This window comes from Labrus mixtus, chromosome 22, assembly GCF_963584025.1.
Source record: "Labrus mixtus chromosome 22, fLabMix1.1, whole genome shotgun sequence".
In the NCBI taxonomy this organism is placed as follows: Eukaryota; Metazoa; Chordata; class Actinopteri; order Labriformes; family Labridae; genus Labrus; species Labrus mixtus.
The window spans coordinates 1,973,796-2,000,607 of NC_083633.1; the positions used below are offsets into that span (position 1 = coordinate 1,973,796).

At 48.0% G+C, this 26,812-nt stretch overlaps 27 non-coding genes and 1 pseudogene across 27 annotated transcripts; all 28 read right to left on the reverse strand.

Moving 5' to 3' along the window:
- Positions 1-355: 355 nt before the first annotated feature.
- LOC132957161 (U1 spliceosomal RNA) lies at positions 356-519 on the reverse strand. Its single transcript, XR_009666378.1, has one exon. It is a non-coding gene; the product is annotated as a U1 spliceosomal RNA (small nuclear RNA).
- Positions 520-1,086: 567 nt separating this feature from the next.
- On the reverse strand, positions 1,087-1,277 carry LOC132957316 (U2 spliceosomal RNA). Its single transcript, XR_009666523.1, has one exon. It is a non-coding gene; the product is annotated as a U2 spliceosomal RNA (small nuclear RNA).
- A 493-nt stretch (positions 1,278-1,770) lies between these two features.
- Positions 1,771-1,934, reverse strand: LOC132957261 (U1 spliceosomal RNA). Its single transcript, XR_009666473.1, has one exon. It is a non-coding gene; the product is annotated as a U1 spliceosomal RNA (small nuclear RNA).
- Positions 1,935-2,507: 573 nt separating this feature from the next.
- On the reverse strand, positions 2,508-2,698 carry LOC132957326 (U2 spliceosomal RNA). Its single transcript, XR_009666533.1, has one exon. It is a non-coding gene; the product is annotated as a U2 spliceosomal RNA (small nuclear RNA).
- Positions 2,699-3,190: 492 nt separating this feature from the next.
- Positions 3,191-3,354, reverse strand: LOC132957193 (U1 spliceosomal RNA). The gene has a single exon (XR_009666408.1). It is a non-coding gene; the product is annotated as a U1 spliceosomal RNA (small nuclear RNA).
- A 574-nt stretch (positions 3,355-3,928) lies between these two features.
- On the reverse strand, positions 3,929-4,119 carry LOC132956899 (U2 spliceosomal RNA). The gene has a single exon (XR_009666152.1). It is a non-coding gene; the product is annotated as a U2 spliceosomal RNA (small nuclear RNA).
- Positions 4,120-4,611: 492 nt separating this feature from the next.
- Positions 4,612-4,775, reverse strand: LOC132957194 (U1 spliceosomal RNA). The gene has a single exon (XR_009666409.1). It is a non-coding gene; the product is annotated as a U1 spliceosomal RNA (small nuclear RNA).
- Positions 4,776-5,663: 888 nt separating this feature from the next.
- Positions 5,664-5,858, reverse strand: LOC132956970 (U2 spliceosomal RNA). Its single transcript, XR_009666214.1, has one exon. It is a non-coding gene; the product is annotated as a U2 spliceosomal RNA (small nuclear RNA).
- A 3,323-nt stretch (positions 5,859-9,181) lies between these two features.
- On the reverse strand, positions 9,182-9,345 carry LOC132957252 (U1 spliceosomal RNA). Its single transcript, XR_009666464.1, has one exon. It is a non-coding gene; the product is annotated as a U1 spliceosomal RNA (small nuclear RNA).
- Positions 9,346-10,223: 878 nt separating this feature from the next.
- Positions 10,224-10,414, reverse strand: LOC132957488 (U2 spliceosomal RNA). Its single transcript, XR_009666692.1, has one exon. It is a non-coding gene; the product is annotated as a U2 spliceosomal RNA (small nuclear RNA).
- Positions 10,415-10,906: 492 nt separating this feature from the next.
- LOC132957147 (U1 spliceosomal RNA) lies at positions 10,907-11,070 on the reverse strand. Its single transcript, XR_009666364.1, has one exon. It is a non-coding gene; the product is annotated as a U1 spliceosomal RNA (small nuclear RNA).
- An 890-nt stretch (positions 11,071-11,960) lies between these two features.
- LOC132957317 (U2 spliceosomal RNA) lies at positions 11,961-12,151 on the reverse strand. Its single transcript, XR_009666524.1, has one exon. It is a non-coding gene; the product is annotated as a U2 spliceosomal RNA (small nuclear RNA).
- Positions 12,152-12,644: 493 nt separating this feature from the next.
- On the reverse strand, positions 12,645-12,808 carry LOC132957148 (U1 spliceosomal RNA). Its single transcript, XR_009666365.1, has one exon. It is a non-coding gene; the product is annotated as a U1 spliceosomal RNA (small nuclear RNA).
- Positions 12,809-13,389: 581 nt separating this feature from the next.
- Positions 13,390-13,580, reverse strand: LOC132956932 (U2 spliceosomal RNA). Its single transcript, XR_009666185.1, has one exon. It is a non-coding gene; the product is annotated as a U2 spliceosomal RNA (small nuclear RNA).
- Positions 13,581-14,073: 493 nt separating this feature from the next.
- Positions 14,074-14,237, reverse strand: LOC132957260 (U1 spliceosomal RNA). Its single transcript, XR_009666472.1, has one exon. It is a non-coding gene; the product is annotated as a U1 spliceosomal RNA (small nuclear RNA).
- A 581-nt stretch (positions 14,238-14,818) lies between these two features.
- Positions 14,819-15,009, reverse strand: LOC132957303 (U2 spliceosomal RNA). Its single transcript, XR_009666511.1, has one exon. It is a non-coding gene; the product is annotated as a U2 spliceosomal RNA (small nuclear RNA).
- Positions 15,010-15,502: 493 nt separating this feature from the next.
- Positions 15,503-15,666, reverse strand: LOC132957195 (U1 spliceosomal RNA). Its single transcript, XR_009666410.1, has one exon. It is a non-coding gene; the product is annotated as a U1 spliceosomal RNA (small nuclear RNA).
- Positions 15,667-16,554: 888 nt separating this feature from the next.
- Positions 16,555-16,745, reverse strand: LOC132957489 (U2 spliceosomal RNA). The gene has a single exon (XR_009666693.1). It is a non-coding gene; the product is annotated as a U2 spliceosomal RNA (small nuclear RNA).
- Positions 16,746-17,237: 492 nt separating this feature from the next.
- Positions 17,238-17,401, reverse strand: LOC132957196 (U1 spliceosomal RNA). Its single transcript, XR_009666411.1, has one exon. It is a non-coding gene; the product is annotated as a U1 spliceosomal RNA (small nuclear RNA).
- An 890-nt stretch (positions 17,402-18,291) lies between these two features.
- On the reverse strand, positions 18,292-18,482 carry LOC132957490 (U2 spliceosomal RNA). The gene has a single exon (XR_009666694.1). It is a non-coding gene; the product is annotated as a U2 spliceosomal RNA (small nuclear RNA).
- Positions 18,483-18,975: 493 nt separating this feature from the next.
- LOC132957239 (U1 spliceosomal RNA) lies at positions 18,976-19,139 on the reverse strand. The gene has a single exon (XR_009666451.1). It is a non-coding gene; the product is annotated as a U1 spliceosomal RNA (small nuclear RNA).
- A 570-nt stretch (positions 19,140-19,709) lies between these two features.
- Positions 19,710-19,900, reverse strand: LOC132957322 (U2 spliceosomal RNA). Its single transcript, XR_009666529.1, has one exon. It is a non-coding gene; the product is annotated as a U2 spliceosomal RNA (small nuclear RNA).
- A 492-nt stretch (positions 19,901-20,392) lies between these two features.
- LOC132957238 (U1 spliceosomal RNA) lies at positions 20,393-20,556 on the reverse strand. Its single transcript, XR_009666450.1, has one exon. It is a non-coding gene; the product is annotated as a U1 spliceosomal RNA (small nuclear RNA).
- A 587-nt stretch (positions 20,557-21,143) lies between these two features.
- On the reverse strand, positions 21,144-21,336 carry LOC132956961 (U2 spliceosomal RNA). The gene has a single exon (XR_009666206.1). It is a non-coding gene; the product is annotated as a U2 spliceosomal RNA (small nuclear RNA).
- Positions 21,337-24,278: 2,942 nt separating this feature from the next.
- On the reverse strand, positions 24,279-24,374 carry LOC132956992 (U2 spliceosomal RNA; annotated as a pseudogene).
- Positions 24,375-24,867: 493 nt separating this feature from the next.
- On the reverse strand, positions 24,868-25,031 carry LOC132957164 (U1 spliceosomal RNA). Its single transcript, XR_009666381.1, has one exon. It is a non-coding gene; the product is annotated as a U1 spliceosomal RNA (small nuclear RNA).
- An 888-nt stretch (positions 25,032-25,919) lies between these two features.
- LOC132956895 (U2 spliceosomal RNA) lies at positions 25,920-26,110 on the reverse strand. The gene has a single exon (XR_009666148.1). It is a non-coding gene; the product is annotated as a U2 spliceosomal RNA (small nuclear RNA).
- A 493-nt stretch (positions 26,111-26,603) lies between these two features.
- Positions 26,604-26,767, reverse strand: LOC132957149 (U1 spliceosomal RNA). Its single transcript, XR_009666366.1, has one exon. It is a non-coding gene; the product is annotated as a U1 spliceosomal RNA (small nuclear RNA).
- Between the last annotated feature and the right edge of the window lie 45 nt (positions 26,768-26,812).

The window sequence follows — 26,812 nt, forward strand, 5'->3', positions numbered from 1 at the left end:
ACATGCCTTACGTCAAGCTCTGAAAAATGACTTCAAACCCTCAACCACCAGATTTATCTGCAGCAGACTGAAGTGAACCAGAAGACAGGAGAAGATTGGGGCCTTTTATTGGCCCACAGCCGTTCTGTAAGGCAGATGTGCCGTGACTGGGATTTCACATTGATCAGAGCAAGGGCTGCTGAATCTGAAACAAATTTGATTGACGAGCGATATTGTGATCTAGCACTAGCAAAGAAACTGGCTGTGCATAGCTTTAAGCCACCTTTGAAATTCTTGTCGTCTGTCTGTCGCTACAGCCAGGTTGGAAGGCAGCGTCTCCCTATCTGTTTCCCCCTTATTACTTTTGACAATCCATCAGGGGAGAGCGCAAACGCAGTCCCCCACTACCACAAATTATGCAGTCGAGATTCCCACATTTGGGGAATTCGCATAGGTCAGCCCCGCCGGAGTGCAATGGCCAGGCCTCGCCATGGGTGAACCACCTTCTTGATCATGGTATCTCCCCTGCCAGGTAAGTATGAGTTGTACGGCTCAGGGCAAAAGGAGTCCTTCACAGGACCATCGCCCTCACTGACGGTCCCAACAACATGCAAACCACCGAAATCAGAGTTTTCTGCACTGGGTGTCCCTTCTACTTGTCCTCAACACAGAGGAAAGTTTTGTGTTGAGGCCCGGTAGGGCTTGTCTTTCTACATTCAAGTGGAGAAATAAGGCTCACCATTCTAACAGGAAGTGCCACACTTCCACATCAAAGCCGACCGATAGCTACCGCCAGTGTGTGTGTGTGTGTTTTTTTACCGCCAACAAAAGAACAGTCGAAGCAGCAGCTAGGCCAGAAACACTTTGTAACAATAACTGTTGATATGTTATTGTGTGTCTGTGTGCTACTACAGCAATAGCATACACAGAGTGGCAAATGGGGGAACTGGCACACAAATAACCCCCAACCTGACTAAAATTCCAGTTCATTTCAAAAAGCTTGAGTCCCGGCAGCATGTCAACGCAGTGACAAAGCCAGGCCAGACTCACACACACATTTCTCTTAAACGCAGCGGAAAGAAAGGATTATTTTAAACACTGAAGAGAAGAGGGTGCACCGTTCCCGGAGGTACTGCAATACCGGGTCGATGCGTGGAGTGGACGGAGCAAGCCCCTGTTCCATCTCCCAAGTCCAAAAATCAATTTAATATATGGTCCCCGGGTAGGGGACGTATCAGATATTAAACTGATAAGAACAGATACTACACTTGATCTTAGCCAAAAGGCCGAGAAGCGATGCCCCTGATAGGCTAAGGCCGGCATCACATTCCCCATACAGTCCTCCTCGCCCATGGCCCCGGCAAGCGAGCGTTGCTTTTCAGTGACGATCGCTAAAAACGGAAGAGCAAACCCTTTGATCGAAGCACCTTTAAGACACATGCCTTATGTCAAGCTCTGAAAAATGACTTCAAACCCTCAACCACCAGATTTATCTGCAGCAGACTGAAGTGAACCAGAAGACAGGAGAAGATTGGGGCCTTTTATTGGCCCACAGCCGTTCTGTAAGGCAGATGTGCCGTGACTGGGATTTCACATTGATCAGAGCAAGGGCTGCTGAATCTGAAACAAATTTGATTGACGAGCGATATTGTGATCTAGCACTAGCAAAGAAACTGGCTGTGCATAGCTTTAAGCCACCTTTGAAATTCTTGTCGTCTGTCTGTCACTACAGCCAGGTTGGAAGGCAGCGTCTCCCTATCTGATTCCCCCTTATTACTTTTGACAATCCATCAGGGGAGAGCGCGAACGCAGTCCCCCACTACCACAAATTATGCAGTCGAGATTCCCACATTTGGGGAATTCGCATAGGTCAGCCCTGCCGGAGTGCAATGGCCAGGCTTCGCGATGGGTGAACCACCTTCTTGATCATAGTATCTCCCCTGCCAGGTAAGTATGAGTTGTACGGCTCAGGGCAAAAGGAGTCCTTCACAGGACCATCGCCCTCACTGACGGTCCCAACAACATGCAAACCACCGAAATCAGAGTTTTCTGCACTGGGTGTCCCTTCTACTTGTCCTCAACACAGAAGAAAGTTTTGTGTTGAGGCCCGGTAGGGCTTGTCTTTCTACATTCAAGTGGAGAAATAAGGCTCACCATTCTAACAGGAAGTGCCACACTTCCACATCAAAGCCGACCGATAGCTACCGCCAGTGTGTGTGTGTGTGTGTGTGTTTTTTTACCGCCAACAAAAGAACAGTCGAAGCAGCAGCTAGGCCAGAAACACTTTGCAACAATAACTGTTGATATGTTATTGTGTGTCTGTGTGCTACTACAGCAATAGCATACACAGAGTGGCAAATGGGGGAACTGGCACACAAATAACCCCCAACCTGACTAAAATTCCAGTTCATTTCAAAAAGCTTGAGTCCCGGCAGCATGTCAACGCAGTGACAAAGCCAGGCCAGACTCACACACACATTTCTCTTAAACGCAGCGGAAAGAAAGGATTATTTTAAACACTGAAGAGAGGAGAGTGCACCGTTCCCGGAGGTACTGCAATTCCGGGTCGATGCGTGGAGTGGACGGAGCAAGCCCCTGTTCCATCTCCCAAGTCCAAAAATCAATTTAATATATGGTCCCCGGGTAGGGGACGTATCAGATATTAAACTGATAAGAACAGATACTACACTTGATCTTAGCCAAAAGGCCGAGAAGCGATGCCCCTGATAGGCTAAGGCCGGCATCACATTCCCCATACAGTCCTCCTCGCCCATGGCCCCGGCAAGCGAGCGTTGCTTTTCAGTGACGATCGGTAAAACGGAAGAGCAAACCCTTTGATCGAAGCACCTTTAAGACACATGCCTTACGTCAAGCTCTGAAAAATGACTTCAAACCCTCAACCACCAGATTTATCTGCAGCAGACTGAAGTGAACCAGAAGACAGGAGAAGATTGGGGCCTTTTATTGGCCCACAGCCGTTCTGTAAGGCAGATGTGCCGTGACTGGGATTTCACATTGATCAGAGCAAGGGCTGCTGAATCTGAAACAAATTTGATTGACGAGCGATATTGTGATCTAGCACTAGCAAAGAAACTGGCTGTGCATAGCTTTAAGCCACCTTTGAAATTCTTGTCGTCTGTCTGTCACTACAGCCAGGTTGGAAGGCAGCGTCTCCCTATCTGTTTCCCCCTTATTACTTTTGACAATCCATCAGGGGAGAGCGCGAACGCAGTCCCCCACTACCACAAATTATGCAGTCGAGATTCCCACATTTGGGGAATTCGCATAGGTCAGCCCTGCCGGAGTGCAATGGCCAGGCCTCGCGATGGGTGAACCACCTTCTTGATCATGGTATCTCCCCTGCCAGGTAAGTATGAGTTGTACGGCTCAGGGCAAAAGGAGTCCTTCACAGGACCATCGCCCTCACTGACGGTCCCAACAACATGCAAACCACCGAAATCAGAGTTTTCTGCACTGGGTGTCCCTTCTACTTGTCCTCAACACAGAAGAAAGTTTTGTGTTGAGGCCCGGTAGGGCTTGTCTTTCTACATTCAAGTGGAGAAATAAGGCTCACCATTCTAACAGGAAGTGCCACACTTCCACATCAAAGCCGACCGATAGCTACCGCCAGTGTGTGTGTGTGTGTGTGTGTTTTTTTTACCGCCAACAAAAGAACAGTCGAAGCAGCAGCTAGGCCAGAAACACTTTGCAACAATAACTGTTGATATGTTATTGTGTGTCTGTGTGCTACTACAGCAATAGCATACACAGAGTGGCAAATGGGGGAACTGGCACACAAATAACCCCCAACCTGACTAAAATTCCAGTTCATTTCAAAAAGCTTGAGTCCCGGCAGCATGTCAACGCAGTGACAAAGCCAGGCCAGACTCACACACACATTTCTCTTAAACGCAGCGGAAAGAAAGGATTATTTTAAACACTGAAGAGAGGAGGGTGCACCGTTCCCGGAGGTACTGCAATTCCGGGTCGATGCGTGGAGTGGACGGAGCAAGCCCCTGTTCCATCTCCCAAGTCCAAAAATCAATTTAATATATGGTCCCCGGGTAGGGGACGTATCAAATATTAAACTGATAAGAACAGATACTACACTTGATCTTAGCCAAAAGGCCGAGAAGCGATGCCCCTGATAGGCTAAGGCCGGCATCACATTCCCCATACAGTCCTCCTCGCCCATGGCCCCGGCAAGCGAGCGTTGCTTTTCAGTGACGATCGGTAAAACGGAAGAGCAAACCCTTTGATCGAAGCACCTTTAAGACACATGCCTTACGTCAAGCTCTGAAAAATGACTTCAAACCCTCAACCACCAGATTTATCTGCAGCAGACTGAAGTGAACCAGAAGACAGGAGAAGATTGGGGCCTTTTATTGGCCCACAGCCGTTCTGTAAGGCAGATGTGCCGTGACTGGGATTTCACATTGATCAGAGCAAGGGCTGCTGAATCTGAAACAAATTTGATTGACGAGCGATATTGTGATCTAGCACTAGCAAAGAAACTGGCTGTGCATAGCTTTAAGCCACCTTTGAAATTCTTGTCGTCTGTCTGTCACTACAGCCAGGTTGGAAGGCAGCGTCTCCCTATCTGTTTCCCCCTTATTACTTTTGACAATCCATCAGGGGAGAGCGCGAACGCAGTCCCCCACTACCACAAATTATGCAGTCGAGATTCCCACATTTGGGGAATTCGCATAGGTCAGCCCTGCCGGAGTGCAATGGCCAGGCCTCGCGATGGGTGAACCACCTTCTTGATCATGGTATCTCCCCTGCCAGGTAAGTATGAGTTGTACGGCTCAGGGCAAAAGGAGTCCTTCACAGGACCATCGCCCTCACTGACGGTCCCAACAACATGCAAACCACCGAAATCAGAGTTTTCTGCACTGGGTGTCCCTTCTACTTGTCCTCAACACAGAAGAAAGTTTTGTGTTGAGGCCCGGTAGGGCTTGTCTTTCTACATTCAAGTGGAGAAATAAGGCTCACCATTCTAACAGGAAGTGCCACACTTCCACATCAAAGCCGACCGATAGCTACCGCCAGTGTGTGTGTGTGTGTGTGTGTTTTTTTACCGCCAACAAAAGAACAGTCGAAGCAGCAGCTAGGCCAGAAACACTTTGCAACAATAACTGTTGATATGTTATTGTGTGTCTGTGTGCTACTACAGCAATAGCATACACAGAGTGGCAAATGGGGGAACTGGCACACAAATAACCCCCAACCTGACTAAAATTCCAGTTCATTTCAAAAAGCTTGAGTCCCGGCAGCATGTCAACGCAGTGACAAAGCCAGGCCAGACTCACACACACATTTCTCTTAAACGCAGCGGAAAGAAAGCCGACCGATAGCTACCGCCAGTGTGTGTGTGTGTGTGTGTGTTTTTTTAACGCCAACAAAAGAACAGTCGAAGCAGCAGCTAGGCCAGAAACACTTTGCAACAATAACTGTTGATATGTTATTGTGTGTCTGTGTGCTACTACAGCAATAGCATACACAGAGTGGCAAATGGGGGAACTGGCACACAAATAACCCCCAACCTGACTAAAATTCCAGTTCATTTCAAAAAGCTTGAGTCCCGGCAGCATGTCAACGCAGTGACAAAGCCAGGCCAGACTCACACACACATTTCTCTTAAACGCAGCGGAAAGAAAGGATTATTTTAAACACTGAAGAGAGGAGGGTGCACCGTTCCCGGAGGTACTGCAATACCGGGTCGATGCGTGGAGTGGACGGAGCAAGCCCCTGTTCCATCTCCCAAGTCCAAAAATCAATTTAATATATGGTCCCCGGGTAGGGGACGTATCAGATATTAAACTGATGAGAACAGATTTTTTCTTTCTTTCGTAAAGTTTTATTGTCACAAAAACAATTTCAAGAATCTTTTATACAAGATATTTTACTTTTAAAATCACATCTTGAATAAATAAACATTTTCAGCAATTAAACAAGTTGTGTTTACACTATGCATTAAAATGATAAATAGATGCATTTGTTTAATTGTTTACAGGGTTGTTTGAAAGTTTTATTGTTGTGTCGATATTTAGTCATGCCAAATTTTTTTATTTTTTTATTTTTTTAAATTCTGGAGCGAAGCTGGAAAAGATTCTCCTCAAAAGTTCATTGTTGTTCAGTAGCGCAGTGAGCCCTTACCAAGAAAAACTCAGTCTGCTCTCCCAAAGAGATGTGGTCTCTCGGGATCCTGTCTTTGTGCTCAGAGGAGACCCTCACCCTGCTGCTCCTTCCCACCTGCCTCTCCCGGAGAGTCAGGCCGCCGCTGCTTCGAACTTTTCCTGTGGGGCTCCGGCTCCTTCATCCGAATGGACACAGAGGCGATGTTTCTTTGTGACTGTGTCCTGGGCCCACCGCCTGCAGTGACAGTCTTTCTGGCCGTCACTGCTGCCGTATGGATCACAGCCACGGGGGGGGATCTGCTTGTGCTTCCTTGCCAGAAAGTTTGTGGAGGTCTGGGTGGCGTCTTTTGGGGGCGGCTTGTGTGAAAGACCAGCTACGCTGGTGGGACCTCCCTTGCTGGCAAGCACGGGAATTAGTAAAGAGCCGGCTAGTGCCCACTGTTCTAATGCAGCGCTGCACTCCCAGAGCGATACCTTGCCGAGCTCAGGGACGCCACAACCTGGTCGGCAGCGAGTTTTTGAGCTCCGGGAGTGCATTACGGACCTGACTGGGAGGATCTCATGAGCCACCATTGCTGACAGGTCCCGGAGTCTTTTTGGCAGAGCAGGTGGTTCACGTTGCGCCAAAGAGTGGTGGCTTTGCCTAGTGCAATCCTGCGCGCTGGACTCACTGGTACTCGCTCCTGCACAACAATAGGAGAGAACAATGTTAATTAAAAAATACAACTCTTGTTTGAAACCAAGGTGTCTTAAAATGGTCAGGTTAAAAGAAAACTCTGTTGGTGAGCTGATAAAAGTCAAGTGTGTTAAAAGGATGCTTTTACTGTTTCCCACTAGCGTGCTGCCCTTCACGTCCTTCAAATAATACTGGTGTGTTAAAAACAGCGGGTATCCTTCCTGTTTTAAAAACACATCTGACAAAAAAGGTTAAGATGAGATGAAACCACGTGAGCTCTAACTTTCAACGTCACACTTCTCAAAAGGAAAGTTGAGAGGGTGAAAGTCATAAGTATGTTTTAAAACCAACAGACAAAGCATTTTAAAAACACTTGAAAAGAACCAGGTGTTACATTTCTTGTGAATGGAGCTCTTCCTTCACTCTTACTGGAGAAGTGTAAGGGTGTTGAGCTCCATTTCCCTTCCGGACTCTAGGGGGTGGCCTTTCACGCAGTCTTTTGTTAAACATCGAGTCCTTCGGGGTTGATTGCAGAGCTATGTTTAAAAAGGAGGCCTCATTGGGGGAATCGGAGGGGAAGACTCTGGGCTCCTCCACAGATGAACTGTCTGAGAAGTTCCCAGCTCTTCCCCTCTTCTCCAAGACTACTGGAGACTCCGGAGACAATTCTGATAATGGCCTCTTAGCCTGCTGGGCCAGGGGGAGGGGCACTTCCTCACTCTCACTCTCACTCCCAGAGCAAGAAGAGCCAGAGCTAGTTCCGCCCTCTGCCTGCACTGCACCCCCCCCCTCCTCCTCCATACTCTCCACTTGAGGGGCAGTTGCTGCAGGCCCCTCCCCCTCTCCCTCTCCCTCCTCACCTGACTCCTCTCCTCCAGTCACAGGATTTGGAGGGAGATTTGAATTTTCTGGCTCAGGCTCTCCAAATAGCTCGTTAACCATTGCATTCTGTCCGCCATTTTCTTTTTCATTTCCGACCTTCTTTGCTGCCTTAACTTTGTTGGCAAAAGATTTCGGGCAATCTCTGAAGAGATGGTTGCTGTCTCCACAAAGATTACACTTTCTGCCATTGGTGCATTCCTCGAAAGTATGACCAATCTCTCTACACTTTCCACAAATAATCTGCTTACACGCTTCTGCAAGGTGTCCTTGCTCACCGCACTTGCGGCAGAGCTTGGGCTGGCCTTGATAATGAATGTAACCACGGTTGTGTCCCAAAACTATCATGGATGGCAGATGTTTCAGGCCCTGGAAGCCCTGAGGGTCCTGCCATTGCTGGACAGGAACCCTCCAGGAACAGTTCCAGATACCATCCTCATCTCTCACCTTCATAGCCTGGCCTTTGACCGTGCAATGTCTTCCCAGCCACATACATATGTCATCTGCATTCACCATTTCATTGAACATCCTGACAATGACCGTTTTAGAGGCATTGTCAGTCAGTTTCTCAACGTTAAACACAGGAAACTGGGCTCTTGCATTTTCAAAACGTGTCCAAAATTCTCTAAGCAGAATTGCTGAGCGAAAGCTTACATCAAAGCCTTTGCCTTGTGGTAAAGTGAGGATACAATTCAGGTCGTCTGGGGTAAAGTTTAAGGCTTTTTGAAGTAGTTTTCTTGAAAAATCCAGCCTCGACATCCATGATGGCACATCATCAACTACTTTGAAAGCAAAACGGACACTGTGGTGCCTCCGCATGCCGGCACTAGCAGCCGACATGGTGGAGGCACCACAGGCTAAAACACTAAAATCAACTAAAACAGTGAATAAATAGCTAAAAAACAATACCTACAAAAGTTTAAAACTAGAGAAAAAGTGACCAAACTTACCTTGGATGTTAGGAACCAGTTTAGCCACCAGAGGAGGAGGCTCGCTCGAACAATATGGTCTTCTATGGAGCTACCTCAACTATGTGGAAGTTGAAATTGACTTCACAGAAGACAAACACTATCCCCGGCAAGCGAGCGTTGCTTTTCAGTGACGATCGGTAAAACGGAAGAGCAAACCCTTTGATCGAAGCACCTTTAAGACACATGCCTTACGTCAAGCTCTGAAAAATGACTTCAAACCCTCAACCACCAGATTTATCTGCAGCAGACTGAAGTGAACCAAAAGACAGGAGAAGATTGGGGCCTTTTATTGGCCCACAGCCGTTCTGTAAGGCAGATGTGCCATGACTGGGATTTCACATTGATCAGAGCAAGGGCTGCTGAATCTGAAACAAAGTTGATTGACGAGCGATATTGTGATCTAGCACTAGCAAAGAAACTGGCTGTGCATAGCTTTAAGCCACCTTTGAAATTCTTGTCGTCTGTCTGTCACTACAGCCAGGTTGGAAGGCAGCGTCTCCCTATCTGATTCCCCCTTATTACTTTTGACAATCCATCAGGGGAGAGCGCGAACGCAGTCCCCCACTACCACAAATTATGCAGTCGAGATTCCCACATTTGGGGAATTCGCATAGGTCAGCCCTGCCGGAGTGCAATGGCCAGGCCTCGCGATGGGTGAACCACCTTCTTGATCATAGTATCTCCCCTGCCAGGTAAGTATGAGTTGTACGGCTCAGGGCAAAAGGAGTCCTTCACAGGACCATCGCCCTCACTGACGGTCCCAACAACATGCAAACCACCGAAATCAGAGTTTTCTGCACTGGGTGTCCCTTCTACTTGTCCTCAACACAGAAGAAAGTTTTGTGTTGAGGCCCGGTAGGGCTTGTCTTTCTACATTCAAGTGGAGAAATAAGGCTCACCATTCTAACAGGAAGTGCCACACTTCCACATCAAAGCCGACCGATAGCTACCGCCAGTGTGTGTGTGTGTGTGTGTGTTTTTTTACCGCCAACAAAAGAACAGTCGAAGCAGCAGCTAGGCCAGAAACACTTTGCAACAATAACTGTTGATATGTTATTGTGTGTCTGTGTGCTACTACAGCAATAGCATACACAGAGTGGCAAATGGGGGAACTGGCACACAAATAACCCCCAACCTGACTAAAATTCCAGTTCATTTCAAAAAGCTTGAGTCCCGGCAGCATGTCAACGCAGTGACAAAGCCAGGCCAGACTCACACACACATTTCTCTTAAACGCAGCGGAAAGAAAGCCGACCGATAGCTACCGCCAGTGTGTGTGTGTTTTTTTAACGCCAACAAAAGAACAGTCGAAGCAGCAGCTAGGCCAGAAACACTTTGCAACAATAACTGTTGATATGTTATTGTGTGTCTGTGTGCTACTACAGCAATAGCATACACAGAGTGGCAAATGGGGGAACTGGCACACAAATAACCCCCAACCTGACTAAAATTCCAGTTCATTTCAAAAAGCTTGAGTCCCGGCAGCATGTCAACGCAGTGACAAAGCCAGGCCAGACTCACACACACATTTCTCTTAAACGCAGCGGAAAGAAAGGATTATTTTAAACACTGAAGAGAGGAGGGTGCACCGTTCCCGGAGGTACTGCAATACCGGGTCGATGCGTGGAGTGGACGGAGCAAGCCCCTGTTCCATCTCCCAAGTCCAAAAATCAATTTAATATATGGTCCCCGGGTAGGGGACGTATCAGATATTAAACTGATAAGAACAGATACTACACTTGATCTTAGCCAAAAGGCCGAGAAGCGATGCCCCTGATAGGCTAAGGCCGGCATCACATTCCCCATACAGTCCTCCTCGCCCATGGCCCCGGCAAGCGAGCGTTGCTTTTCAGTGACGATCGGTAAAACGGAAGAGCAAACCCTTTGATCGAAGCACCTTTAAGACACATGCCTTACGTCAAGCTCTGAAAAATGACTTCAAACCCTCAACCACCAGATTTATCTGCAGCAGACTGAAGTGAACCAAAAGACAGGAGAAGATTGGGGCCTTTTATTGGCCCACAGCCGTTCTGTAAGGCAGATGTGCCATGACTGGGATTTCACATTGATCAGAGCAAGGGCTGCTGAATCTGAAACAAAGTTGATTGACGAGCGATATTGTGATCTAGCACTAGCAAAGAAACTGGCTGTGCATAGCTTTAAGCCACCTTTGAAATTCTTGTCGTCTGTCTGTCGCTACAGCCAGGTTGGAAGGCAGCGTGTCCCTATCTGTTTCCCCCTTATTACTTTTGACAATCCATCAGGGGAGAGCGCGAACGCAGTCCCCCACTACCACAAATTATGCAGTCGAGATTCCCACATTTGGGGAATTCGCATAGGTCAGCCCCGCCGGAGTGCAATGGCCAGGCCTCGCCATGGGTGAACCACCTTCTTGATCATGGTATCTCCCCTGCCAGGTAAGTATGAGTTGTACGGCTCAGGGCAAAAGGAGTCCTTCACAGGACCATCGCCCTCACTGACGGTCCCAACAACATGCAAACCACCGAAATCAGAGTTTTCTGCACTGGGTGTCCCTTCTACTTGTCCTCAACACAGAGGAAAGTTTTGTGTTGAGGCCCGGTAGGGCTTGTCTTTCTACATTCAAGTGGAGAAATAAGGCTCACCATTCTAACAGGAAGTGCCACACTTCCACATCAAAGCCGACCGATAGCTACCGCCAGTGTGTGTGTGTGTGTGTGTGTGTGTTTTTTTACCGCCAACAAAAGAACAGTCGAAGCAGCAGCTAGGCCAGAAACACTTTGCAACAATAACTGTTGATATGTTATTGTGTGTCTGTGTGCTACTACAGCAATAGCATACACAGAGTGGCAAATGGGGGAACTGGCACACAAATAACCCCCAACCTGACTAAAATTCCAGTTCATTTCAAAAAGCTTGAGTCCCGGCAGCATGTCAACGCAGTGACAAAGCCAGGCCAGACTCACACACACATTTCTCTTAAACGCAGCGGAAAGAAAGCCGACCGATAGCTACCGCCAGTGTGTGTGTGTGTGTGTGTTTTTTTACCGCCAACAAAAGAACAGTCGAAGCAGCAGCTAGGCCAGAAACACTTTGCAACAATAACTGTTGATATGTTATTGTGTGTCTGTGTGCTACTACAGCAATAGCATACACAGAGTGGCAAATGGGGGAACTGGCACACAAATAACCCCCAACCTGACTAAAATTCCAGTTCATTTCAAAAAGCTTGATTCCCGGCAGCATGTCAACGCAGTGACAAAGCCAGGCCAGACTCACACACACATTTCTCTTAAACGCAGCGGAAAGAAAGGATTATTTTAAACACTGAAGAGAAGAGGGTGCACCGTTCCCGGAGGTACTGCAATACCGGGTCGATGCGTGGAGTGGACGGAGCAAGCCCCTGTTCCATCTCCCAAGTCCAAAAATCAATTTAATATATGGTCCCCGGGTAGGGGACGTATCAGATATTAAACTGATAAGAACAGATACTACACTTGATCTTAGCCAAAAGGCCGAGAAGCGATGCCCCTGATAGGCTAAGGCCGGCATCACATTCCCCATACAGTCCTCCTCGCCCATGGCCCCGGCAAGCGAGCGTTGCTTTTCAGTGACGATCGCTAAAAACGGAAGAGCAAACCCTTTGATCGAAGCACCTTTAAGACACATGCCTTACGTCAAGCTCTGAAAAATGACTTCAAACCCTCAACCACCAGATTTATCTGCAGCAGACTGAAGTGAACCAGAAGACAGGAGAAGATTGGGGCGTTTTATTGGCCCACAGCCGTTCTGTAAGGCAGATGTGCCGTGACTGGGATTTCACATTGATCAGAGCAAGGGCTGCTGAATCTGAAACAAATTTGATTGACGAGCGATATTGTGATCTAGCACTAGCAAAGAAACTGGCTGTGCATAGCTTTAAGCCACCTTTGAAATTCTTGTCGTCTGTCTGTCGCTACAGCCAGGTTGGAAGGCAGCGTCTCCCTGTCTGTTTCCCCCTTATTACTTTTGACAATCCATCAGGGGAGAGCGCGAACGCAGTCCCCCACTACCACAAATTATGCAGTCGAGATTCCCACATTTGGGGAATTCGCATAGGTCAGCCCCGCCGGAGTGCAATGGCCAGGCCTCGCCATGGGTGAACCACCTTCTTGATCATGGTATCTCCCCTGCCAGGTAAGTATGAGTTGTACGGCTCAGGGCAAAAGGAGTCCTTCACAGGACCATCGCCCTCACTGACGGTCCCAACAACATGCAAACCACCGAAATCAGAGTTTTCTGCACTGGGTGTCCCTTCTACTTGTCCTCAACACAGAGGAAAGTTTTGTGTTGAGGCCCGGTAGGGCTTGTCTTTCTACATTCAAGTGGAGAAATAAGGCTCACCATTCTAACAGGAAGTGCCACACTTCCACATCAAAGCCGACCGATAGCTACCGCCAGTGTGTGTGTGTGTGTGTGTGTGTGTGTGTTTTTTTACCGCCAACAAAAGAACAGTCGAAGCAGCAGCTAGGCCAGAAACACTTTGCAACAATAACTGTTGATATGTTATTGTGTGTCTGTGTGCTACTACAGCAATAGCATACACAGAGTGGCAAATGGGGGAACTGGCACACAAATAACCCCCAACCTGACTAAAATTCCAGTTCATTTCAAAAAGCTTGAGTCCCGGCAGCATGTCAACGCAGTGACAAAGCCAGGCCAGACTCACACACACATTTCTCTTAAACGCAGCGGAAAGAAAGGATTATTTTAAACACTGAAGAGAGGAGGGTGCACCGTTCCCGGAGGTACTGCAATACCGGGTCGATGCGTGGAGTGGACGGAGCAAGCCCCTGTTCCATCTCTCAAGTCCAAAAATCAATTTAATATATGGTCCCCGGGTAGGGGACGTATCAGATATTAAACTGATAAGAACAGATACTACACTTGATCTTAGCCAAAAGGCCGAGAAGCGATGCCCCTGATAGGCTAAGGCCGGCATCACATTCCCCATACAGTCCTCCTCGCCCATGGCCCCGGCAAGCGAGCGTTGCTTTTCAGTGACGATCGCTAAAAACGGAAGAGCAAACCCTTTGATCGAAGCACCTTTAAGACACATGCCTTACGTCAAGCTCTGAAAAATGACTTCAAACCCTCAACCACCAGATTTATCTGCAGCAGACTGAAGTGAACCAGAAGACAGGAGAAGATTGGGGCCTTTTATTGGCCCACAGCCGTTCTGTAAGGCAGATGTGCCGTGACTGGGATTTCACATTGATCAGAGCAAGGGCTGCTGAATCTGAAACAAAGTTGATTGACGAGCGATATTGTGATCTAGCACTAGCAAAGAAACTGGCTGTGCATAGCTTTAAGCCACCTTTGAAATTCTTGTCGTCTGTCTGTCGCTACAGCCAGGTTGGAAGGCAGCGTCTCCCTATCTGTTTCCCCCTTATTACTTTTGACAATCCATCAGGGGAGAGCGCGAACGCAGTCCCCCACTACCACAAATTATGCAGTCGAGATTCCCACATTTGGGGAATTCGCATAGGTCAGCCCCGCTGGAGTGCAATGGCCAGGCCTCGCCATGGGTGAACCACCTTCTTGATCATGGTATCTCCCCTGCCAGGTAAGTATGAGTTGTACGGCTCAGGGCAAAAGGAGTCCTTCACAGGACCATCGCCCTCACTGACGGTCCCAACAACATGCAAACCACCGAAATCAGAGTTTTCTGCACTGGGTGTCCCTTCTACTTGTCCTCAACACAGAGGAAAGTTTTGTGTTGAGGCCCGGTAGGGCTTGTCTTTCTACATTCAAGTGGAGAAATAAGGCTCACCATTCTAACAGGAAGTGCCACACTTCCACATCAAAGCCGACCGATAGCTACCGCCAGTGTGTGTGTGTGTGTGTGTGTGTGTGTGTTTTTTTACCGCCAACAAAAGAACAGTCGAAGCAGCAGCTAGGCCAGAAACACTTTGCAACAATAACTGTTGATATGTTATTGTGTGTCTGTGTGCTACTACAGCAATAGCATACACAGAGTGGCAAATGGGGGAACTGGCACACAAATAACCCCCAACCTGACTAAAATTCCAGTTCATTTCAAAAAGCTTGAGTCCCGGCAGCATGTCAACGCAGTGACAAAGCCAGGCCAGACTCACACACACATTTCTCTTAAACGCAGCGGAAAGAAAGGATTATTTTAAACACTGAAGAGAGGAGGGTGCACCGTTCCCGGAGGTACTGCAATTCCGGGTCGATGCGTGGAGTGGACGGAGCAAGCCCCTGTTCCATCTCCCAAGTCCAAAAATCAATTTAATATATGGTCCCCGGGTAGGGGACGTATCAGATATTAAACTGATAAGAACAGATACTACACTTGATCTTAGCCAAAAGGCCGAGAAGCGATGCCCCTGATAGGCTAAGGCCGGCATCACATTCCCCATACAGTCCTCCTCGCCCATGGCCCCGGCAAGCGAGCGTTGCTTTTCAGTGACGATCGCTAAAAACGGAAGAGCAAACCCTTTGATCGAAGCACCTTTAAGACACATGCCTTACGTCAAGCTCTGAAAAATGACTTCAAACCCTCAACCACCAGATTTATCTGCAGCAGACTGAAGTGAACCAGAAGACAGGAGAAGATTGGGGCCTTTTATTGGCCCACAGCCGTTCTGTAAGGCAGATGTGCCGTGACTGGGATTTCACATTGATCAGAGCAAGGGCTGCTGAATCTGAAACAAATTTGATTGACGAGCGATATTGTGATCTAGCACTAGCAAAGAAACTGGCTGTGCATAGCTTTAAGCCACCTTTGAAATTCTTGTCGTCTGTCTGTCACTACAGCCAGGTTGGAAGGCAGCGTCTCCCTATCTGTTTCCCCCTTATTACTTTTGACAATCCATCAGGGGAGAGCGCGAACGCAGTCCCCCACTACCACAAATTATGCAGTCGAGATTCCCACATTTGGGGAATTCGCATAGGTCAGCCCTGCCGGAGTGCAATGGCCAGGCCTCGCGATGGGTGAACCACCTTCTTGATCATGGTATCTCCCCTGCCAGGTAAGTATGAGTTGTACGGCTCAGGGCAAAAGGAGTCCTTCACAGGACCATCGCCCTCACTGACGGTCCCAACAACATGCAAACCACCGAAATCAGAGTTTTCTGCACTGGGTGTCCCTTCTACTTGTCCTCAACACAGAAGAAAGTTTTGTGTTGAGGCCCGGTAGGGCTTGTCTTTCTACATTCAAGTGGAGAAATAAGGCTCACCATTCTAACAGGAAGTGCCACACTTCCACATCAAAGCCGACCGATAGCTACCGCCAGTGTGTGTGTGTGTGTGTGTGTTTTTTTACCGCCAACAAAAGAACAGTCGAAGCAGCAGCTAGGCCAGAAACACTTTGCAACAATAACTGTTGATATGTTATTGTGTGTCTGTGTGCTACTACAGCAATAGCATACACAGAGTGGCAAATGGGGGAACTGGCACACAAATAACCCCCAACCTGACTAAAATTCCAGTTCATTTCAAAAAGCTTGAGTCCCGGCAGCATGTCAACGCAGTGACAAAGCCAGGCCAGACTCACACACACATTTCTCTTAAACGCAGCGGAAAGAAAGCCGACCGATAGCTACCGCCAGTGTGTGTGTGTGTGTGTGTGTTTTTTTAACGCCAACAAAAGAACAGTCGAAGCAGCAGCTAGGCCAGAAACACTTTGCAACAATAACTGTTGATATGTTATTGTGTGTCTGTGTGCTACTACAGCAATAGCATACACAGAGTGGCAAATGGGGGAACTGGCACACAAATAACCCCCAACCTGACTAAAATTCCAGTTCATTTCAAAAAGCTTGAGTCCCGGCAGCATGTCAACGCAGTGACAAAGCCAGGCCAGACTCACACACACATTTCTCTTAAACGCAGCGGAAAGAAAGGATTATTTTAAACACTGAAGAGAGGAGGGTGCACCGTTCCCGGAGGTACTGCAATACCGGGTCGATGCGTGGAGTGGACGGAGCAAGCCCCTGTTCCATCTCCCAAGTCCAAAAATCAATTTAATATATGGTCCCCGGGTAGGGGACGTATCAGATATTAAACTGATAAGAACAGATACTACACTTGATCTTAGCCAAAAGGCCGAGAAGCGATGCCCCTGACAGGCTAAGGCCGGCATCACATTCCCCATACAGTCCTCCTCGCCCATGGCCCCGGCAAGCGAGCGTTGCTTTTCAGTGACGATCGGTAAAACGGAAGAGCAAACCCTTTGATCGAAGCACCTTTAAGACACATGCCTTACGTCAAGCTCTGAAAAATGACTTCAAACCCTCAACCACCAGATTTATCTGCAGCAGACTGAAGTGAACCAAAAGACAGGAGAAGATTGGGGCCTTTTATTGGCCCACAGCCGTTCTGTAAGGCAGATGTGCCGTGACTGGGATTTCACATTGATCAGAGCAAGGGCTGCTGAATCTGAAACAAATTTGATTGACGAGCGATATTGTGATCTAGCACTAGCAAAGAAACTGGCTGTGCATAGCTTTAAGCCACCTTTGAAATTCTTGTCGTCTGTCTGTCGCTACAGCCAGGTTGGAAGGCAGCGTCTCCCTATCTGTTTCCCCCTTATTACTTTTGACAATCCATCAGGGGAGAGCGCGAACGCAGTCCCCCACTACCACAAATTATGCAGTCGAGATTCCCACATTTGGGGAATTCGCATAGGTCAGCCCTGCCGGAGTGCAATGGCCAGGCCTCGCGATGGGTGAACCACCTTCTTGATCATGGTATCTCCCCTGCCAGGTAAGTATGAGTTGTACGGCTCAGGGCAAAAGGAGTCCTTCACAGGACCATCGCCCTCACTGACGGTCCCAACAACATGCAAACCACCGAAATCAGAGTTTTCTGCACTGGGTGTCCCTTCTACTTGTCCTCAACACAGAAGAAAGTTTTGTGTTGAGGCCCGGTAGGGCTTGTCTTTCTACATTCAAGTGGAGAAATAAGGCTCACCATTCTAACAGGAAGTGCCACACTTCCACATCAAAGCCGACCGATAGCTACCGCCAGTGTGTGTGTGTGTGTGTGTGTTTTTTTACCGCCAACAAAAGAACAGTCGAAGCAGCAGCTAGGCCAGAAACACTTTGCAACAATAACTGTTGATATGTTATTGTGTGTCTGTGTGCTACTACAGCAATAGCATACACAGAGTGGCAAATGGGGGAACTGGCACACAAATAACCCCCAACCTGACTAAAATTCCAGTTCATTTCAAAAAGCTTGAGTCCCGGCAGCATGTCAACGCAGTGACAAAGCCAGGCCAGACTCACACACACATTTCTCTTAAACGCAGCGGAAAGAAAGCCGACCGATAGCTACCGCCAGTGTGTGTGTGTGTGTGTGTGTGTTTTTTTAACGCCAACAAAAGAACAGTCGAAGCAGCAGCTAGGCCAGAAACACTTTGCAACAATAACTGTTGATATGTTATTGTGTGTCTGTGTGCTACTACAGCAATAGCATACACAGAGTGGCAAATGGGGGAACTGGCACACAAATAACCCCCAACCTGACTAAAATTCCAGTTCATTTAAAAAAGCTTGAGTCCCGGCAGCATGTCAACGCAGTGACAAAGCCAGGCCAGACTCACACACACATTTCTCTTAAACGCAGCGGAAAGAAAGGATTATTTTAAACACTGAAGAGAGGAGGGTGCACCGTTCCCGGAGGTACTGCAATACCGGGTCGATGCGTGGAGTGGACGGAGCAAGCCCCTGTTCCATCTCCCAAGTCCAAAAATCAATTTAATATATGGTCCCCGGGTAGGGGACGTATCAGATATTAAACTGATAAGAACAGATACTACACTTGATCTTAGCCAAAAGGCCGAGAAGCGATGCCCCTGATAGGCTAAGGCCGGCATCACATTCCCCATACAGTCCTCCTCGCCCATGGCCCCGGCAAGCGAGCGTTGCTTTTCAGTGACGATCGGTAAAACGGAAGAGCAAACCCTTTGATCGAAGCACCTTTAAGACACATGCCTTACGTCAAGCTCTGAAAAAATGACTTCAAACCCTCAACCACCAGATTTATCTGCAGCAGACTGAAGTGAACCAAAAGACAGGAGAAGATTGGGGCCTTTTATTGGCCCACAGCCGTTCTGTAAGGCAGATGTGCCGTGACTGGGATTTCACATTGATCAGAGCAAGGGCTGCTGAATCTGAAACAAAGTTGATTGACGAGCGATATTGTGATCTAGCACTAGCGAAGAAACTGGCTGTGCATAGCTTTAAGCCACCTTTGAAATTCTTGTCGTCTGTCTGTCACTACAGCCAGGTTGGAAGGCAGCGTCTCCCTATCTGTTTCCCCCTTATTACTTTTGACAATCCATCAGGGGAGAGCGCGAATGCAGTCCCCCACTACCACAAATTATGCAGTCGAGATTCCCACATTTGGGGAATTCGCATAGGTCAGCCCCGCCGGAGTGCAATGGCCAGGCCTCGCCATGGGTGAACCACCTTCTTGATCATGGTATCTCCCCTGCCAGGTAAGTATGAGTTGTACGGCTCAGGGCAAAAGGAGTCCTTCACAGGACCATCGCCCTCACTGACGGTCCCAACAACATGCAAACCACCGAAATCAGAGTTTTCTGCACTGGGTGTCCCTTCTACTTGTCCTCAACACAGAAGAAAGTTTTGTGTTGAGGCCCGGTAGGGCTTGTCTTTCTACATTCAAGTGGAGAAATAAGGCTCACCATTCTAACAGGAAGTGCCACACTTCCACATCAAAGCCGACCGATAGCTACCGCCAGTGTGTGTGTGTGTGTGTGTTTTTTTACCGCCAACAAAAGAACAGTCGAAGCAGCAGCTAGGCCAGAAACACTTTGCAACAATAACTGTTGATATGTTATTGTGTGTCTGTGTGCTACTACAGCAATAGCATACACAGAGTGGCAAATGGGGGAACTGGCACACAAATAACCCCCAACCTGACTAAAATTCCAGTTCATTTCAAAAAGCTTGAGTCCCGGCAGCATGTCAACGCAGTGACAAAGCCAGGCCAGACTCACACACACATTTCTCTTAAACGCAGCGGAAAGAAAGGATTATTTTAAACACTGAAGAGGAAGGGTGCACCGTTCCCGGAGGTACTGCAATACCGGGTCGATGCGTGGAGTGGACGGAGCAAGCCCCTGTTCCATCTCCCAAGTCCAAAAATCAATTTAATATATGGTCCCCGGGTAGGGGACGTATCAGATATTAAACTGATAAGAACAGATACTACACTTGATCTTAGCCAAAAGGCCGAGAAGCGATGCCCCTGACAGTCTAAGGCCGGCATCACATTCCCCATACAGTCCTCCTCGCCCATGGCCCCGGTAAGCGAGCGTTGCTTTTCAGTGACGATCGGTAAAACGGAAGAGCAAACCCTTTGATCGAAGCACCTTTAAGACACATGCCTTACGTCAAGCTCTGAAAAATGACTTCAAACCCTCAACCACCAGATTTATCTGCAGCAGACTGAAGTGAACCAAAAGACAGGAGAAGATTGGGGCCTTTTATTGGCCCACAGCCGTTCTGTAAGGCAGATGTGCCGTGACTGGGATTTCACATTGATCAGAGCAAGGGCTGCTGAATCTGAAACAAATTTGATTGACGAGCGATATTGTGATCTAGCACTAGCAAAGAAACTGGCTGTGCATAGCTTTAAGCCACCTTTGAAATTCTTGTCGTCTGTCTGTCGCTACAGCCAGGTTGGAAGGCAGCGTCTCCCTATCTGTTTCCCCCTTATTACTTTTGACAATCCATCAGGGGAGAGCGCGAACGCAGTCCCCCACTACCACAAATTATGCAGTCGAGATTCCCACATTTGGGGAATTTGCATAGGTCAGCCCCGCCGGAGTGCAATGGCCAGGCCTCGCCATGGGTGAACCACCTTCTTGATCATGGTATCTCCCCTGCCAGGTAAGTATGAGTTGTACGGCTCAGGGCAAAAGGAGTCCTTCACAGGACCATCGCCCTCACTGACGGTCCCAACAACATGCAAACCACCGAAATCAGAGTTTTCTGCACTGGGTGTCCCTTCTACTTGTCCTCAACACAGAGGAAAGTTTTGTGTTGAGGCCCGGTAGGGCTTGTCTTTCTACATTCAAGTGGAGAAATAAGGCTCACCATTCTAACAGGAAGTGCCACACTTCCACATCAAAGCCGACCGATAGCTACCGCCAGTGTGTGTGTGTGTGTGTGTGTGTGTGTGTGTGTGTTTTTTTACCGCCAACAAAAGAACAGTCGAAGCAGCAGCTAGGCCAGAAACACTTTGCAACAATAACTGTTGATATGTTATTGTGTGTCTGTGTGCTACTACAGCAATAGCATACACAGAGTGGCAAATGGGGGAACTGGCACACAAATAACCCCCAACCTGACTAAAATTCCAGTTCATTTCAAAAAGCTTGAGTCCCGGCAGCATGTCAACGCAGTGACAAAGCCAGGCCAGACTCACACACACATTTCTCTTAAACGCAGCGGAAAGAAAGGATTATTTTAAACACTGAAGAGAGGAGGGTGCACCGTTCCCGGAGGTACTGCAATACCGGGTCAATGCGTGGAGTGGACGGAGCAAGCCCCTGTTCCATCTCCCAAGTCCAAAAATCAATTTAATATATGGTCCCCGGGTAGGGGACGTATCAGATATTAAACTGATAAGAACAGATTTTTTTTTTTTCGTAAAGTTTTATTGTCACAAAAACAATTTCAAGAATCTTTTATACAAGATATTATACTTTTAAAATCACATCTTGAATAAATAAACATTTTCAGCAATTAAACAAGTTGTGTTTACACTATGCATTAAAATGATAAATAGATGCATTTGTTTAATTGTTTACAGGGTTGTTTGAAAGTTTTATTGTTGTGTCGATATTTAGTCATGCCAAATTTTTTATTTTTTTTTTTTAATTCTGGAGCGAAGCTGGAAAAGATTCTCCTCAAAAGTTCATTGTTGTTCAGTAGCGCAGTGAGCCCTTACCAAGAAAAACTCAGTCTGCTCTCCCAAAGAGATGTGGTCTCTCGGAATCCTGTCTTTGTGCTCAGAGGAGACCCTCACCCTGCTGCTCCTTCCCACCTGCCTCTCCCGGAGAGTCAGGCCGCCGCTGCTTCGAACTTTTCCTGTGGGGCTCCGGCTCCTTCATCCGAATGGACACAGAGGCGATGTTTCTTTGTGACTGTGTCCTGGGCCCACCGCCTGCAGTGACAGTCTTTCTGGCCGTCACTGCTGCCGTATGGATCACAGCCACGGGGGGGGGATCTGCTTGTGCTTCCTTGCCAGAAAGTTTGTGGAGGTCTGGGTGGCGTCTTTTGGGGGCGGCTTGTGTGAAAGACCAGCTACGCTGGTGGGACCTCCCTTGCTGGCAAGCACGGGAATTAGTAAAGAGCCGGCTAGTGCCCACTGTTCTAATGCAGCGCTGCACTCCCAGAGCGATACCTTGCCGAGCTCAGGGACGCCACAACCTGGTCGGCAGCGAGTTTTTGAGCTCCGGGAGTGCATTACGGACCTGACTGGGAGGATCTCATGAGCCACCATTGCTGACAGGTCCCGGAGTCTGTTTGGCAGAGCAGGTGGTTCACGTTGCGCCAAAGAGTGGTGGCTTTGCCTAGTGCAATCCTGCGCGCTGGACTCACTGGTACTCGCTCCTGCACAACAATAGGAGAGAACAATGTTAATTAAAAAATACAACTCTTGTTTGAAACCAAGGTGTCTTAAAATGGTCAGGTTAAAAGAAAACTCTGTTGGTGAGCTGATAAAAGTCAAGTGTGTTAAAAGGATGCTTTTACTGTTTCCCACTAGCGTGCTGCCTTTCACGTCCTTCAAATAATACTGGTGTGTTAAAAACAGCGGGTATCCTTCCTGTTTTAAAAACACATCTGACAAAAAAAGGTTAAGATGAGATGAAACCACATGAGCTCTAACTTTCAACGTCACACTTCTCAAAAGGAAAGTTGAGAGGGTGAAAGTCATAAGTATGTTTTAAAACCAACAGACAAAGCATTTTAAAAACACTTGAAAAGAACCAGGTGTTACATTTCTTGTGAATGGAGCTCTTCCTTCACTCTTACTGGAGAAGTGTAAGGGTGTTGAGCTCCATTTCCCTTCCGGACTCTAGGGGGTGGCCTTTCACGCAGTCTTTTGTTAAACATCGAGTCCTTCGGGGTTGATTGCAGAGCTATGTTTAAAAAGGAGGCCTCATTGGGGGAATCGGAGGGGAAGACTCTGGGCTCCTCCACAGATGAACTGTCTGAGAAGTTCCCAGCTCTTCCCCTCTTCTCCAAGACTACTGGAGACTCCGGAGACAATTCTGATAATGGCCTCTTAGCCTGCTGGGCCAGGGGGAGGGGCACTTCCTCACTCTCACTCTCACTCCCAGAGCAAGAAGAGCCAGAGCTAGTTCCGCCCTCTGCCTGCACTGCACCCCCCCCCTCCTCCTCCATACTCTCCACTTGAGGGGCAGTTGCTGCAGGCCCCTCCCCCTCTCCCTCTCCCTCCTCACCTGACTCCTCTCCTCCAGTCACAGGATTTGGAGGGAGATTTGAATTTTCTGGCTCAGGCTCTCCAAATAGCTCGTTAACCATTGCATTCTGTCCGCCATTTTCTTTTTCATTTCCGACCTTCTTTGCTGCCTTAACTTTGTTGGCAAAAGATTTCGGGCAATCTCTGAAGAGATGGTTGCTGTCTCCACAAAGATTACACTTTCTGCCATTGGTGCATTCCTCGAAAGTATGACCAATCTCTCTACACTTTCCACAAATAATCTGCTTACACGCTTCTGCAAGGTGTCCTTGCTCACTGCACTTGCGGCAGAGCTTGGGCTGGCCTTGATAATGAATGTAACCACGGTTGTGTCCCAAAACTATCATGGATGGCAGATGTTTCAGGCCCTGGAAGCCCTGAGGGTCCTGCCATTGCTGGACAGGAACCCTCCAGGAACAGTTCCAGATACCATCCTCATCTCTCACCTTCATAGCCTGGCCTTTGACCGTGCAATGTCTTCCCAGCCACATACATATGTCATCTGCATTCACCATTTCATTGAACATCCTGACAATGACCGTTTTGGAGGCATTGTCAGTCAGTTTCTCAACGTTAAACACAGGAAACTGGGCTCTTGCATTTTCAAAACGTGTCCAAAATTCTCTAAGCAGAATTGCTGAGCGAAAGCTTACATCAAAGCCTTTGCCTTGTGGTAAAGTGAGGATACAATTCAGGTCGTCTGGGGTAAAGTTTAAGGCTTTTTGAAGTAGTTTTCTTGAAAAATCCAGCCTCGACATCCATAATGGCACATCATCAACTACTTTGAAAGCAAAACGGACACTGTGGTGCCTCCGCATGCCGGCACTAGCAGCCGACATGGTGGAGGCACCACAGGCTAAAACACTAAAATCAACTAAAACAGTGAATAAATAGCTAAAAAACAATACCCACAAAAGTTTAAAACTAGAGAAAAAGTGACCAAACTTACCTTGGATGTTAGGAACCAGTTTAGCCACCAGAGGAGGAGGCTCGCTCGAACAATATGGTCTTCTATGGAGCTACCTCAACTATGTGGAAGTTGAAATTGACTTCACAGAAGACAAACACTATCCTCCCAGTACTGCCAAAACCAGTGCCACAGACAGGCACAGGCTCAGACAGCGCAGGAGGCGATCGCAGTCAGGGTCTTATAGGCAAGATCGAAACAGCATCTGATAAGAACAGATACTACACTTGATCTTAGCCAAAAGGCCGAGAAGCGATGCCCCTGATAGGCTAAGGCCGGCATCACATTCCCCATACAGTCCTCCTCGCCCATGGCCCCGGCAAGCGAGCGTTGCTTTTCAGTGACGATCGCTAAAAACGGAAGAGCAAACCCTTTGATCGAAGCACCTTTAAGACACATGCCTTACGTCAAGCTCTGAAAAATGACTTCAAACCCTCAACCACCAGATTTATCTGCAGCAGACTGAAGTGAACCAGAAGACAGGAGAAGATTGGGGCCTTTTATTGGCCCACAGCCGTTCTGTAAGGCAGATGTGCCGTGACTGGGATTTCACATTGATCAGAGCAAGGGCTGCTGAATCTGAAACAAATTTGATTGACGAGCGATATTGTGATCTAGCACTAGCAAAGAAACTGGCTGTGCATAGCTTTAAGCCACCTTTGAAATTCTTGTCGTCTGTCTGTCACTACAGCCAGGTTGGAAGGCAGCGTCTCCCTATCTGATTCCCCCTTATTACTTTTGACAATCCATCAGGGGAGAGCGCGAACGCAGTCCCCCACTACCACAAATTATGCAGTCGAGATTCCCACATTTGGGGAATTCGCATAGGTCAGCCCTGCCGGAGTGCAATGGCCAGGCCTCGCCATGGGTGAACCACCTTCTTGATCATAGTATCTCCCCTGCCAGGTAAGTATGAGTTGTACGGCTCAGGGCAAAAGGAGTCCTTCACAGGACCATCGCCCTCACTGACGGTCCCAACAACATGCAAACCACCGAAATCAGAGTTTTCTGCACTGGGTGTCCCTTCTACTTGTCCTCAACACAGAAGAAAGTTTTGTGTTGAGGCCCGGTAGGGCTTGTCTTTCTACATTCAAGTGGAGAAATAAGGCTCACCATTCTAACAGGAAGTGCCACACTTCCACATCAAAGCCGACCGATAGCTACCGCCAGTGTGTGTGTGTGTGTGTGTGTTTTTTTACCGCCAACAAAAGAACAGTCGAAGCAGCAGCTAGGCCAGAAACACTTTGCAACAATAACTGTTGATATGTTATTGTGTGTCTGTGTGCTACTACAGCAATAGCATACACAGAGTGGCAAATGGGGGAACTGGCACACAAATAACCCCCAACCTGACTAAAATTCCAGTTCATTTCAAAAAGCTTGAGTCCCGGCAGCATGTCAACGCAGTGACAAAGCCAGGCCAGACTCACACACACATTTCTCTTAAACGCAGCGGAAAGAAAGCCGACCGATAGCTACCGCCAGTGTGTGTGTGTGTGTGTGTGTTTTTTTAACGCCAACAAAAGAACAGTCGAAGCAGCAGCTAGGCCAGAAACACTTTGCAACAATAACTGTTGATATGTTATTGTGTGTCTGTGTGCTACTACAGCAATAGCATACACAGAGTGGCAAATGGGGGAACTGGCACACAAATAACCCCCAACCTGACTAAAATTCCAGTTCATTTCAAAAAGCTTGAGTCCCGGCAGCATGTCAACGCAGTGACAAAGCCAGGCCAGACTCACACACACATTTCTCTTAAACGCAGCGGAAAGAAAGGATTATTTTAAACACTGAAGAGAGGAGGGTGCACCGTTCCCGAAGGTACTGCAATACCGGGTCGATGCGTGGAGTGGACGGAGCAAGCCCCTGTTCCATCTCCCAAGTCCAAAAATCAATTTAATATATGGTCCCCGGGTAGGGGACGTATCAGATATTAAACTGATAAGAACAGATACTACACTTGATCTTAGCCAAAAGGCCGAGAAGCGATGCCCCTGATAGGCTAAGGCCGGCATCACATTCCCCATACAGTCCTCCTCGCCCATGGCCCCGGCAAGCGAGCGTTGCTTTTCAGTGACGATCGCTAAAAACGGAAGAGCAAACCCTTTGATCGAAGCACCTTTAAGACACATGCCTTACGTCAAGCTCTGAAAAATGACTTCAAACCCTCAACCACCAGATTTATCTGCAGCAGACTGAAGTGAACCAGAAGACAGGAGAAGATTGGGGCCTTTTATTGGCCCACAGCCGTTCTGTAAGGCAGATGTGCCGTGACTGGGATTTCACATTGATCAGAGCAAGGGCTGCTGAATCTGAAACAAAGTTGATTGACGAGCGATATTGTGATCTAGCACTAGCAAAGAAACTGGCTGTGCATAGCTTTAAGCCACCTTTGAAATTCTTGTCGTCTGTCTGTCGCTACAGCCAGGTTGGAAGGCAGCGTCTCCCTATCTGTTTCCCCCTTATTACTTTTGACAATCCATCAGGGGAGAGCGCGAACGCAGTCCCCCACTACCACAAATTATGCAGTCGAGATTCCCACATTTGGGGAATTCGCATAGGTCAGCCCCGCCGGAGTGCAATGGCCAGGCCTCGCCATGGGTGAACCACCTTCTTGATCATGGTATCTCCCCTGCCAGGTAAGTATGAGTTGTACGGCTCAGGGCAAAAGGAGTCCTTCACAGGACCATCG